A 15,111-nucleotide genomic window follows, 5' to 3' on the forward strand; every position below is an offset into this window, starting at 1 on the left:
AAATCAATGGGAAGTTTTGCCTCTATCAGCATACCTTGCAGCTAGTTTGTTATCAGTATAGGAGCAGTATAATTTCTCATACTGCACATGCTAGGGGTAAAATGGCAATATATATAAAATGAGGCTAAAACCAGTAATTCAATTATATTGCATTATTAATCATGGCTCTATATCAGGATGTTCTGAACACTATCAGGTACATTTAAGTATAAGGATGCTATTACTTTAAAACAAAAAAAAACACTTTTCCTTTGTATAACCATGAACAATATATAATTATTTTACAATCAAGAATTTTAATATCATAACAGCTAAAAGTGGTAGCTTTAAAATGGTGTAAATACATATTTTTAAACATTTTAATCGCTTAGAACACCAGAACAGGGCCGGGCCGAGGCAGAGGCAAGAGAGGCTCCAGCCTCAGGGCGCAGTGTATGAAGGGGCGCACAACTCACTCAGCTATCATTCCCCTATTTTGTTTGAAGCAGAGAGAAATAAGAAAAGGGGATACATGGCAGTGACTGCAAGCCAGATAACTAGAGATTAAGGTGTTGGGGGACCTGGGGCACCTCTTAGTCTAATAGCAACCAGTGACGGCTGGGGTGGGAGGGATGCACTTTGGTGTCTCAGCCTTGGGTGCTGGAGGACCTCGTCACGGCTCTGCACCAGAATTACAGCTTTATGATTAATAAAATAAAAAACAAAAAACTTAATTTAAGCAAAAAATTATTAAAATACAGCATGGACTAGTAGTGCAATTCTACTGTTTATAGGCTTAACCTTCACCTTAAATTAAACCAAGCGAGATCTCTTAGTATTCATGTGATCTTTTTAACTTCCTGGCCGCATTAATACTGTATTTATAGTTCTATTTTTTTTACTGGAAACTCTAAACATATAAATTTACCAGTAGATATGTAAAACAAGAAGATAGACAATTGAGAGCCCCCGATCGTTTATTATTGAGAATACAATGTAAATATGGTATGTAGTGAATAGTACTCACAAGTACCAGGCAACCACACCAAAAGCAAGAGGGAAGATTAGGCCTGTCCCCACTCAGGCTAAGATCGCTCTCCGTAGAACAAGAAAGAAGAGTGGTCACACCCATCTACCACGTGGATAATTACCACTTAGAAATTACAATACAGAGGTGCCAACAGAATATCAAGTTAAAAAGGTATAAAATGAGGGATCAAGGGTGGACTGAAACAGAAACAGAGGCGCTTCACTAACGTGCACACAGGCCCGTTTTTAGGGCCGTGCGGCCCGTGCCGCCGCCCGGGGCGCTGTTGGGAGGTGGGCGCTGAAATGGAGGGGGGAGCCGGAGCCGCGCGGAGGGCAGCCCGACCTCTCCCTCCCTCTCCTGGGCCGCCCTCCGTGCTCCCCCCTCAGTTGCAGACCGAGCAGCAGCAGCCAGGGAGGGAGCGCTGTATATCCTGTTTAGCCGGAACCAGCGTGTGTGTCATCGTATAGGCAGAGAGGAAGAGACCGGCGGCGAGAGAGCAGCGCTTGGAACGCAGGAAGGTATGTTGTATACAGCGCTCCCTCCCTGGCTGCTGCTGCTCGGTCTGCATCTGAGGGGGGAGCACGGAGGGCGGCCCAGGAGAGGGAGGGAGAGGTCGGGCTGCCCTCCCCGCGGCTCCGGCTCCCCCCTCCATTATGGGGGACAGCTACCTATCTAACCTGCCCTGGGGGGCACCTACCTAATCTAACCTATCCTGGGGGGCAGCAACCTATCTAACCTATCCTGGGGGGCAGCTACCTATCTAACCTACCCTGGGGGGCACCTACCTAATCTAACCTACGCTGGGGGGCAGCTACCTATCTAACCTATCCTGGGGGGCAGCTACCTATCTAACCTATACTGGGGGGCACCTACCTAATCTAACATACACTGGGGGGCAGCTACCTAATCTAACCTACGCTGGGGGGCAGCTACCTAATCTAACCTATACTGGGGGGCAGCTACCTAATCTAACCTATACTGGGGGGCAGCTACCTAATCTAACCTACGCTGGGGGGCAGCTACCTAATCTAACCTACGCTGGGGGGCAACTACCTAATCTAACCTATACTGGGGGGCAGCTACCTAATCTAACCTACGCTGGGGGGCACCTACCTATCTAACCTATACTGGGGGGCACCTACCTAATCTAACCTACACTGGGGGGCACCTACTTAATCTAACCTACGCTGGGGGGCAGCTACCTAGCACCTACTTAATCTAACCTACACTGGGGGGCACCTACTTAATCTAACCTACGCTGGGGGGCAGCTACCTAATCTAACCTGTACTGGGGGGCAGCTACCTAATCTAACCTATACTGGGGGGCAACTACCTAATCTAACCTATACTGGGGGGCACCTACCTAATCTAACCTATACTGGGGGGAAGCTACCTAATCTAACCTATACTGGGGGGCAGCTACCTATCTAAACTATACTGAGGGGCACCTACCTAATCTAACCTATGCTGGGGAGCACCTACCTATCTAAACTATACTGGGGGGCACCTACCTAATCTAACCTACACTGGGGGGCAGCTACCTATCTAACCTACACTGGGGAGCAGCTACCTATCTAACCTACACTGGGGGGCAGCTACCTATCTAACCTACACTGGGGGGCAGCTACCTATCTAACCTATACTGGGGGGCAGCTACCTAATCTAACCTACGCTGGGGGGCAGCAACCTATCTAACCTATACTGAGGGGCACCTACCTAATCTAACCTACACTGGGGGGAAGCTACCTATCTAACCTACACTGGGGGGCAGCTACCTATCTAACCTACACTGGGGGGCAGCTACCTATCTAATCTATACTGGGGGGCAGCTACCTAATCTAACCTACGCTGGGGGGCAGCTACCTATCTAACCTGTACTGGGGGGCACCTACCTAATCTAACCTACACTGGGGGGAAGCTACCTATCTAACCTACACTGGGGGGCAGCTACCAATCTAACCTATACTGGGGGCAGCTACCTAATCTAACCTACGCTGGGGGGGCAGCTACCTATCTAACCTACACTGGGGGGCAGCTACCTATCTAACCTACACTGGGGGCAGCTACCTAATCTAACCTACACTGAGGAGCAGCTACCGATCTAACCTACGCTGGGGGCACTTATCTAATCTGTATTGGGGGCACCTACCTAGCTAGCCTATACAGGTGGCAACTATACTGGCTACCTATATTGCAGGCACCTACCTAAATAACCTATACTGGGGGCACCTACCTATCTAACCTATGCTGGGGGCAACTATTCTGGCTACCTATATTAGAGGCACCCACCTATCTAACCTGTACTGGGGCACCTACCTATCTAACTTATACCGGGGGCGCCGGCCTATCTAACCTATACTGGGGGCAACTATACTGGTTACCTATACTGGAGGCACCTACCTGGCTAACCTATAGCGGGGGCAACTATACTGGCTCACCTATGCCTGGCTACCTATACTGGGGTACCTATTCTTGGCTACCTATATTGGGGGGACCTATACTAAGTGCAACTAGACCTGGCTAACCTATACTGCGGGCACCCATACCTTGCTTGGGGGGGGGGCGCAATTTTTACACACTCGCCCTGGGTGCATTTTAGCCTAGAAACTGCACTGCGTGCACAACTTGAAAGTTGCTACTTGTGTGTTTTTGCTTGAAGAACCGGGCTTGAGACCTGTGAAAGGCGTTGCAAACTGTTTTTGGAGTAAGAATAAATACCATTATTCTTGATCTTATACAATAGTTGTGTTTTTGTCGGGGAGGTAAGTCCACCCTTGCCCCTCATTTTATACCTTTTTAACTTTATACTTGTATTGCCTCTGTATTGTATTGTCTAAGGGATATCAATTTACCAGCATAGCTACTATAACACTTGGATTCATATATCTATTGCAGGATAAAAAATAAAGTACTTCTGACTTTTGATTTCAAAATTCACACATTGATGAGTGGTCTTATCTCATTTTAGCGATGCAATTAATCAAGAATTACACTTAGCAACATATCAAAAGCAACTGAATGTAATTACTTAAAAAAAAAAAACTTAATCTGCATTGCCCATTGCATTGCTTATTATCTCCTATCTCCCTGCAAAGGTATGAAAAGGGAGGTCTTCCCTCCACTTTCAAATGGCTGCTCCCTCCCTCTTCTACCCCTCCCCAACACACATACTTACTCTAGGACCCCATCACCACTATTTGTTTTCAGCAGTCCTGGCTTCCATATGCTGAATGCATAGGTGTAATGGAATCCATAGCAAGCTTTACAATGTTCATACTCCCCAAGTAATATACAGCGCTGCCCATAATTATTCAAACCACTGGCAAATTTTGACTTAAAGTGAACCTCCGGACTAAAAATCTACTCAGCAGAAATGAAAAGGCTTGGTGTTTCTTTAACAGTTTCACAGCATCAGAACTTTGTTTTTCTTACCAAAGCATCATTTTTAGCTGCATTTTTAGCTAAGCTCCACCCATCAAAGAAAAAAAGCCCGGGCTTTTTTTCCCTGATGCTGTGCAGAGCATGATGGGATTTCCTATGTTGTTGTTCATGTTGCCTAGCAACTGGGAGAGGTGCTCAGGACACGGGACAGTTGGAACTGTGTCTCATGCTCCCGGTCTCCTCCTTTCAACCAAAAGTTGGCTGCCATCATGAAATCAAACATTTGCCTGTTCTTTTAAAATAGCGTGGGTGAGAGATTATATTACCTGTTTATTTTAATTAACATAACTAATGTAACTTAATGACAGTATGTTTGTTTAGGCTGGAGTTCCTCTTTAAAGTTAGTTTTATTCAACCAGCAAGTAATTTTTTAATGGGAAATGACATAGATGTCTCCCAAAAGAGAATAAGATGATGTACAAGAGGCATTATTGTAAAAAAAAAACCTAACATTTCTCAGCTTTTATTTACATTTGAGCAAAAAGTGTCCAGTCCAAAATTATGGCAATGTCTTATTTTACTGGATCCCACTATTCCCTCTATTCCTTTTAACCATTTTCCTGTGCACAAAAGTTTTTTTTTCGCAATTTATGGGTAAATTTATTTATGACTGCCGTATTCGTAATTTCACGTAACATGTAAAATTCACAAATAGATTACGCAAATTAATTTGAATTTCAGTTGTGAAATGTCATGCAAAATTTTGTGTAGGCGAGATTAACTCATTGTGATCATCACTAACAATAAGTCTGTGTTCCTCCCTGGGTGCCAGTCGCTTCTTAGAAATAATAGATTGGCTGCATCAGTCAACTAAATAAGATTTACATTTAACTATTTAACTAACTATCTACCAGTAATGATTAAAGAGACTCTGTAACAAAAATGTTAGCAGTATTTCTCCTATCCTACAAGTTCCAAAGGCTGTTCCATTGTGCTCTGCCTTACTGCAGCACTTTCTACTTGCACTATCTCTGTAATAAATCAACTTATCTTTCCCCTGTCGGATTTGTCGCTTGTGTCTGGAAGGCTGCCAACTCTTCAGTAATGTGAACAAGTTAACTCGTTCCAAGTCCCTCCAGTGCTCCTGTGATGTTTATTCCTCATAGACAATGTCCCTGCTCTCACTGTCAGCTTGACTGCTATCTGTGAGGCTGATAAACACAGACTGATAAACTGAGCAAAGAATAGCTGGCTGAGGAGGAAGCTGCCTGTCGGGCTGACACGAGACTCCAGGTTATGAAGATACAGCTTGTCATGCTTCATTGACACAGAGAGCTTTTTTTTTAAAACTTGCACATAACCTCTGGAGACTGAATTCAATGTGCAACTCACTGAATTCTCTGTGTACTCACTGTGTATTACCTGAGTTCACTGCTCTGCTGATGTACTTCTTGTTTTGGTGGCCATCTTTTCTGTTTACAAAACAGTTTATAAAACAGTTTTTTTACCCTCTTTATTGCAGCGAAGAGCAGCAAAAATATTACAGAGGGGGCTAGGAGATGACCCCAAACAGACAGGGATGTTTGTTTATACTTCATTTTGTGAATACAGATTCTCTTTAACAACGCACATGCGCACACACACACGCGCACACACACACACACACCGTATGTGTGTGTGTGTGTGTGTGTGTATCTAAGGTGTCAAATGCAGATTATACCTTCTTTTTTTAGCTTTTCCAGGGATTAAAGAACAATGGAATTAAGGGGCATCATCATTTTTGTTATCATTCACAATGCCTTGGTGTTCAGGGGCTATAATGTATAAAGTTATTCTTTTGAATCTCCCAGTCTAATGAAGTATGCTTCATGTCTTCCACCCTAACCAAAAATAGTCTGCATTCTCAGAATTCATATCCATCTCATTAATCTTCATGTGCATTTTTTTTTTTGCTTCCTTGGAGTTACAAGCATATCCCTATGAGCTTAAAATTCTGTGAATTTTACCATAAATTTAAAAACACTATTTATAGATCCAAAGATAAACAATGTGAAGCATGCATAAGCATGTGACTCTCTCTGTTTTTTCCCGTTCCCTCATTCTTGTTCACATATATAATACAACTGTTATCATCCATCTCAGTGTACTGGAATTTTCTACTGTAGGGTGATTTTGCCTAAATATTGCAAGGTATTAAAAGAGAAGCACAACCAAAATATAAAATTATTAAAAATTGTCTAAAAGGTAATTAAGATTGCTTACCTCAATGAAGAATGCAACATTCATGGGGTAAGCATGTCATTTTGTGGGTCTTTGCCAATGACCGTGTCTTACAAATTTGTGGATCGCATGTAGCTATGCGTGGTCTTTTAAGTATTTGACCTCTTCCCAACCACAGGTTTTTTTTTCCCCTTAAAAACTATAACGATTTTAACATCACGCTCCTCTCATTCATTTGCCAATAATTTTATCATTACTTACCAATATCACATCAAAATGATCTATAAATTGTTTTATTCGCCACAAATTAGGCTTTCTTTGGATGGTACTTTTATCTAAAAATTATTTTATAATACACATGTTAAAGGGAATAATAAGAAAAAAAGAAACAAATCATTATTTCTAAGTTTTCAGCCATTATAGTTTTAAAATTGTGCTACAATAGATAAAACCCCCACCATTTATTTGCCCATGTGTCCTGGTCATTACAGTGTTTAAATTGTGTCCCTAGCACAATGTATGGCGTCAATATTTTATTTGGAAATACATGTATTTTTTATGTTTAGTGGTTTTTAAACTATATTATTATTGGTGATTTATAAAGCGCCAATAAATTCCATGGTGCTGTACAAAGTAGGAGAACAACAAGGGGTACATAATGATACAGACAATGATATACATCAAATATGGACACAGGTATAAAATACAGAACTGGTGATTATAAAGACAGGTATAACATGAATAAAATGTATAACAGAGTGCAAGCAATAAAATAAAATAACAAATTCCAAGGCACAAAAGGGTGAGAGAGCCCTGACCTTGCGAACTCACAATCTAAAGGATATCAATAACTACAAGCTTTTATTTAATTTTTATTTATGTCATTTTTTATTTTTTTTTACAATTTTTTTTTTGAGAGCTACAGGGTAGGGGTGAAAGTGGTTAAAAATTAACAAACATGTATACATTATAATAGTGTGGGTGCATTTTTACTTTTTGGGCACGAGATGACGCTACACTTAGTTTCCAAGTACTGTAAACAGTACATGGAAATGCTGTGTACATTCGGTTTTGTGAATGAAAGCCTGCATCTTGCTGACACAGGCTCTCATTCATCACAGGCACTGTGATCGGTTTGGGATCAAGCTGATCCCATTCACTAATCATGGAATGGCAGGATTGTGGCAGAAATGAACGGTAGCATTGCAAAACAGTAGCAAAAAGAGTATGCATATTAAGCCCCTGCTGCACAAGTGAAGTTTCCAGGGGCGTAAATATGCATACATGTGGTAGGGAACTGGCTACTATTTTAAAAAATGTGTTTACCAGTTTCATTCTTTATTGAGGTAAGCCACCTCTCTTATCTTTCTAATAATATTATCTTTTTTGGGGCACCTCTTTCCTCCGAGTATATAATTCTCCCCCCACCTTTCTTTTTGGGGTGGGGGGCTATATTTTAATTTCCTTTGGAACTCTCCATGGTTCTTCATAGAGTGTGACCCATCCACCCCATAGAAGACTAGAGGACACCGGTGAGTATGCGCTTTCCTCAAACACCCTATACTGTTATACTGTGGTTGCTGGTATTGCAACCCATATTTGTGAGTACCTCTCCTTCATACCTATTCATAAGTGACTTGATGTAATCAATTACTTCATTATACAGGGCATACCGGTGCCACTGCGTCTTTCTGTTTTTTTCAGGAAGGGCCTTCAGACTTCTCTAGATATCTTATAAACCAAGTAACTATTCCAGGGGTTTGTAAGCCTGAGCGATTATGTGAGTGCTAACCTAAAAGAACAAACTGCCTACAGACTGTGGCCTCAATTCACGGAGCATTATCAAACGTTTATCAAACACTTTATCAAACGTTTGATAATTTACCTCATGGGTAAAATCTCATTTTAAATTCACTAAGGTGTTATATATTTATTGAATGTTTTACCGATAAAACGTTCAACAAATATATAACACCTTAGTGAGATTTTACCCATGAGGTAAATTATCAAACGTTTGATAAAGTGTTTGATAAACGTTTGATAATGCTCCGTGAATTGAGGCCTGTCTCAGATAGTAGTAGAGGTAAGAGTGCTGTGGAAATTATAGAGTTCAAAGTGCTAATAAATTACCTGTGCAGTGAACACTGAAAATGTGACCCATTGGAAGTACTTGAAGACTGAAGTTAAGAAACTGATGGCTTAGAGAAGTAGTTCCAGCTATAGATTTCAAGAACCTCCACCCTCCAAAAGGTAACATTCTCAGAGTCTCCTCTGCTTTGCACATTAATACTGCTGACTTGGTAATTGCCACAGCTGCTCAATTTTAAGGACACGCTTACAGCATTGTCAGTGCTTCAGGAAGGTAAGAAACAGTGCCATAGATTAAGGCCCGTTTCGAATTTATACTGACGTGTCTCTATGACTTATGCAAGTACGGAAGAAGCCTAGTGATTTCAATAGGCTGCAATTCTCCAGTGGGAATGAGCCCTTCAGATTTACAATACATGGTCCATGCACTGCAGGGAATCAGTGTGTACAGGGTGTAGTTTTGCTTCTCACATTCTATTTATTACAACAGATATTTAATTTTAGAAACTGAAAAATTTACATCAAATACATTTCAAAATTCCCTTCAAAGGCCCTTATTCAATTTACTTTCATCTTTTGTTTTAAATAACATTTCAGCACTCTGCAATTGAAAAAGTACTGTTAAAAAAGTATGTTCTTGCTTGCTGGGGACTTAAAGAGAATCTGTACTCTAAAATTCATACAATAAAAAGCATACCATTCTATTCATTATGTTTTCCTGGGCCCCTCTGTGCTTTTTCTGCCACTCCCTGCTGCAATCCTGGCTTGTAATTGCCATTTTTAGGCAGTGTTTACAAACAAAAAGACATGGCTTCTAACTAGAGTGTGATAGGCTTGAGAGTAGCTCAGTCTCTCATACAGAGCTTGGAGAGGGTGTGTATAGCTTCTGCCAATGACAAGCAGTGCAGCACATTCCACGCATTCCAGCTTCAGCCAACAGAGCCGACAGAAGAGAGAAGATTAGATCATATAACAGAGATAACATAGAGGAGTGTATTTATAGGTTTAATAGGTTTAATATGTGTATTGTATTGTAATAAAGCTTAATATATATTTTTTCATGCACCCAAGAGCCAATTCTCATTCTTGTTGATACTTTATTAAATTTGTTGGCAAGGTGCATGGAATAATAATTTTTATATATTTTTTTTTTATTAGTTTATTGTTTCAATCTATATTGTGTTTACTTGATCACTGGTCTCTTACTTAGAGATATTTATTGATAACAGAGATAACACAGCCACTGTGCAAGTAGGAAAGGCTGCAGTAACACAGACCACATTAGAACAGGTATAGGAACTTATAGGATAGAAGAAATAAGGCTGAAAATTTTGTTACAGAGTCTCTTTAAAAGGCCTTTTATTAATAAGGTTAGAAAATATCACCAAGCAAAAACTTCAGAGAAAAAGTGACTTGAATATTGGCCACTGAATTTCTAAAGAGCGTGCAAGGTGCCATGGTGAATTCTACCAAAACTTATTGAGGGTGCATCGTAACTGTGTCAAATCACTGTTTACTTGAATTGGCTTATTTATTACTGATGCAGACACCCTGGATACATAGGTCACCAAAGGGAAACTGTGAAAGAGAGGGTGAATGCATCTCCTTGCACTGTGACAAATAAAGATTATAAAATGCTGATTTAATGTGTCATGCAAGAGAAAAACTTAGAATTATATGCCTTAAAGCCTGAGGGAACTAACGTTTGACATTTACAGGTAGTAGATATATAGTTTTGTTAGAATGTTATTTTTCTTACCCAGTAACTCTTTACTGAATAACTGCACCATATCGATTACTGAGGGTAATCTGTATTGCCTAAGGCAGGAAGTAACTGTATTAGAGTTTATTTATATGGTACAGATAACACTTCAACTAAGAAAATTATTTGACAAACGTGAAAGTAAACCGTCTGTTTTTACGGGCAAAGGCAAAGGTATATTTATGTTAACAAAAAGAAAACGCATATTTCTGAAACATACACATTTCTTAAAATGACACAGGCACAGGTCTGAAGCCAACTGGAAGACCAAAACCATTGCCCGTATAAGTAAAATACTCTTACCGGATATATTGGCTATGCAATGTGGTGCTCCCTTGGTGTTAGTACCATAAAATTGCCATGTGTCTTGTGCACAACAACTTTATTTCTAAGAATGTGTTTCATCGTATTTCTTTGACAATATCAATTATTTCATGAAAGCTGTTCACTAGAGATGGGAATATTGTATGCAAGCTTGCCAGAAACTATAGATCAGCCTGACAGACATAAACAGGCCTCACACAGCCTTACTGTTGATTGTTGTTTGGCGCTTGTTTTTTGCTGTCTTCGTGATCTAAGTTGATGACTGGCCAGCAGCTTTTTTCATTGACTTCAGATGTTAGCTTTGTTCTTTCATAATGTGTCAAAAAAGACACTACTTGCTGAAAGGATGACTGCAATTGCAATTACTGTCCCTCAACTAGGGTGATGTTCCTTTCACTTGAAACAAGTATACAGATTACATCATGTTCTGTCTTGCTTCTACTCTGCCCTTTGGGATTTACTTGTTCCAGTTGGCTAACTCAAAGTTTTTACACATTGGCCGAAATCTTCAAGCATTTCCAGTAGGTATAAAACAATTGAGCCATCAGCCATCATGGCCTCCAGTTGTAAAAGTTGTTTGATATTATGTGGGAAAGTGTTGTTGTCCGTGACAGGTAGCCGGAAGTATGTCATTTGCCATTCCCACGAATTAAGCGCTCAACGACTTTTATAGAGTTTCCCCTAAAATCAGTTTGTACAAAGCAGGATGACTTGAAACTGCCAAGGGGGCATTTAAAAACTACCAAGTATTCCATAAGAAACACAGAAACATGGAATACCTTTCCCTGTAGAGAGAAGCAATAAACCCATTACATCTTCCTAGCAGGCCTAGCTTTCTCACTACATTACCCTTCAGACATTCTCAGATCCGAAGATCACAGAAAATGCTGATAAAAGGCCAGGAACCAAAGGGGTCATAAACAATTTACTGCCAAAATCAACATCCCCATATTTTGTTAACAGAAAGTTCAGATTTTTACGCACGAACACGAGTGGGACTGTGACTGGTTAAAATATGATCGTCCCAAACTGTCAATCTGTCAGCCTAGCTCCTTTCTGGTACATTGCCAGGGAGAAGGAAGCTTGTTACCCCTCCCGAGACATACCTACTCCTCTCTGATTAGCCAAGGGCTGTTACAGGAGGCTGAGAAGGGAAATACACCAGACCCCTCTGCAGAATCTGCTGAAATACAATCTATGTTGTGCTCACATGTGTTTACAAAGCAAGCTAGATATGACAGTGCAATTTCTAGGAGAAAACAAAAGAGTAAGATAGGAAATGAGATCAGGATTGGCTTCAGTGAAAGGCAGTAAAGATAGAAAATGCCAGGAACAGTTTTTCATTATATACTACTGTATATATGATTCACTGAAATCAAAACCTAGACAGTACAATACATGTTATGTAAGCAGAACAAGTATTTATCTACTTATGTATGTCTTTTTCCTGGGATAGTATGGTTGTCCCTGCTGCTTAAAAAATATCAGGATATGTCTACATTTCTTAATGCTATCTCTTATCTACGAAACATTCTCTGCCTTTTCTGCTGTGTGTGATCAGCACTTCGAATTTCAAATCAAAATGTGAAATGGAGAGTAAAATAAATTACACAATTTAAAACATAAATGAGCAGAACTATGTTGATAGCACAACTCGTATCATGCCTAAAGTAATATTCTTAGTGATATAGATATTCATAGTGGTTAGCGCTTTTGCCTTGCAGCGCCGAGTCCCCACGCGGTTCAAATCTCAGCCAGGTCAAAAGCTGCAAGGAATTTGTATGTGCTCCCTGTGTCTGTTCGGGTTTCCTCCGGGCACTCAGGTTTCCTCCCACATCCCAAAAACATACAGATCAGTTAATTGGCTTCCCCCTAAAATTGGCCCTAGACTATGATGCATAAATTACACGATACATACATAGGACTATATATGGATTATATTGTGCGCTGCGGAAAATGTCGGCGCTATATAAATACTAAATAATAATAGTAGTTTGAAAATATTATTATTGCTACCATGCTCCTCCAAAGCACAATCTTATAATGCCTGAGTCATTTCCTGCCCCGCTACCCTTTCACCAATCTGATCCAACTGCACCCACACCAGAGACAAAGGGGGAATTGAGGTATGACATAACTGTCCACACTGTCTGATACAGGAGCTATACTGTGAAGATATATCTTTGCCGCTATGAGTGGTGTACTTACACCTGTCATGCTCATGGAGCTTCTTGTACAAATATTCAGGTAAATGAATGCCTGGCTTTGTGTCAGGAAACACATCTTTAATGCTGCAAGCCTAAGTTCACATTGGGGTATGGCATTGCATACCCTACAAAAGCAGGATCGCAATGGGGGGGGGGGGCATTATGCAGTATGAGTGAAGCATACAGTTAATGAAAAGTTTGCTTCACTGTAACTGTAAATGCTCACATCGTTCAGTAACGCACAGCATGCCTCTTATGTCGACAGATTCCTCTGCACTTTAACATGCCCATATGAATCCACAATCACAATATAATTACATCGTGCTAGCAGTGCAAGTATATTCTTGGATGCACTGTGTGGTGTTTGTACATCTGGCAAGTAGATGGTACACTGCAATGCCTATAAATGTAGCTTTAGGCCATATATGTCAAACTCCAGCCCGCAAGCCAAATCTGGCCCTCAGAGCCATTACATTTGGCCCTCAAGTGGGTTCCCCACTTTGCACTATGTTTGGCCCACTCTAGACCACCAGGGAAAGCGATATTGGAGGTGAAGCCCTAGAACACCAGGGAAGCCATATGAGGGAGGTAGAAGGAAAGCACTAAACATTAGGGAACTGTATAGGGGAGGTTGGGGGCCTCTAGACACCAGGGAACTGTATAGGGAAGGAAGGACCACTAGACACCAGGGAACTGTATAGGGGTTGTAGGCGGGGGGAAGGGTGGTCATTGGACAACTGGGAACTTTAAAAGGAAAGAAGGTGGCCAGTAGACATTAAGGTTGGCCCACGACTAGGTCCCAGTGTACAATTTTGACCCTTTTTGTATTTGAGTTTGACAACCTTGCTTTAGGCAAAGATCACACGTGCCCTATTAGTGGGCATTTTTGTGCTGAGGGCAAATGCATAACTGATAACCCCTGTAAACCAATGGCCTTGCTAACAAATTTTAATTTTCTGTCTGCAGAAAAAAAACTTGGTCTGAGTTTTTGAATTAAACTATTGTTTGTCAACAGTGAATGAATGTGCATTCTAAGCATTAGAAAATGACCAGTGACCATGCGAATGCAGCTTTAACTGTGAGCCCTGCCTAAGTGATTTAGGCCAAGTAATGAATTATATGCCTTGTTTATGGGGGATTATTGACAAAGTGATGTTTTCAGTAAAGGTGATATATCACTTCATTTTTTTATAAAAAAAGATGGCGTAAGATTATAAATGTTAAAAAATGTTTAAAAAGAGGATAGGATGAGTGCTTGTATGTAAGGCTTTTTCTCAGCAAAGAACGAATTAGCAGAATGACCGGCTGCCTCAAAAGGAAAATACCTGCAGCATAACCAAAAACCAATTAGTTTATGAATGTCTGTGTCTTTTGCTTCTCATCTGCTGAGTCAGCCTGTCATTCTGCTAGTTCCTTATTCTGTTTCACACTTCTGCACGTCACTTTTCTATTTTTGTATCTATAACCCCAATTTTAGAAAAATATGTTCTACCAGAAAATGTCAGTGCAAAGCAATTACATTGTTGCCTCTTGCTTGTGAAATAATATTTTATAGAAAAAAATGTTTTAAAACCACAATATGCTATTATTTTGGAGTGTTCTGTCACATTCTCTGTTTCCTGTTTTTGTTTTTTTTTAATATAGTCTGTGTTGTTTGTTATCAAAAGACGCAAAAACAGGTGCTCTTTCAATTAGGATGTGGTTTAGGTAATGTAGTTGTAACGGTAAAGTTTAATTGTAAATAGAAAGTAAAAAAGAATATGTTTTTTTCCCTCCTTATATGAACCAAAAGAGCTGCAATAAGATCAGTAAAAATAATGTATGCATTTAACTACTGACCAATCTAAAGCAGACCTTTTAAAATAAAATTCAGATTTTTTTTTTTAGTTTAACCCATTTTTTAAACTACTCCTAAAGCTAATTCCACTCTTGCCTAGGACATCAGAGGCAAAGGCATGCTGCATGCTGTGACAACTAAGGCCCAGGCTCCCCAAATCATGGGTTTTTGTATTTGTGTCCCTAATAATGGTGCTAGGCTAGCCTGAATTTGATGCAGTTATCAACATTGGTGGAGGAGTAGCTAGGTAGAAGTATTGTTGTATTTTCTATGTATCATGCAA

General features: G+C 40.4%; 1 protein-coding gene across 2 annotated transcripts in view; it reads left to right on the top strand.

The window, feature by feature from the left end:
* LOC137546180 (pinopsin-like) overlaps window positions 1-15,111 on the top strand; it is a 312,124-nt gene that overhangs the window by 245,951 nt on the left and 51,062 nt on the right. The window lies entirely within an intron of this gene.

The sequence above is a fragment of the Hyperolius riggenbachi genome, chromosome 2 (assembly GCF_040937935.1).
Source record: "Hyperolius riggenbachi isolate aHypRig1 chromosome 2, aHypRig1.pri, whole genome shotgun sequence".
NCBI classification, from domain to species: domain Eukaryota; kingdom Metazoa; phylum Chordata; class Amphibia; order Anura; family Hyperoliidae; genus Hyperolius; species Hyperolius riggenbachi.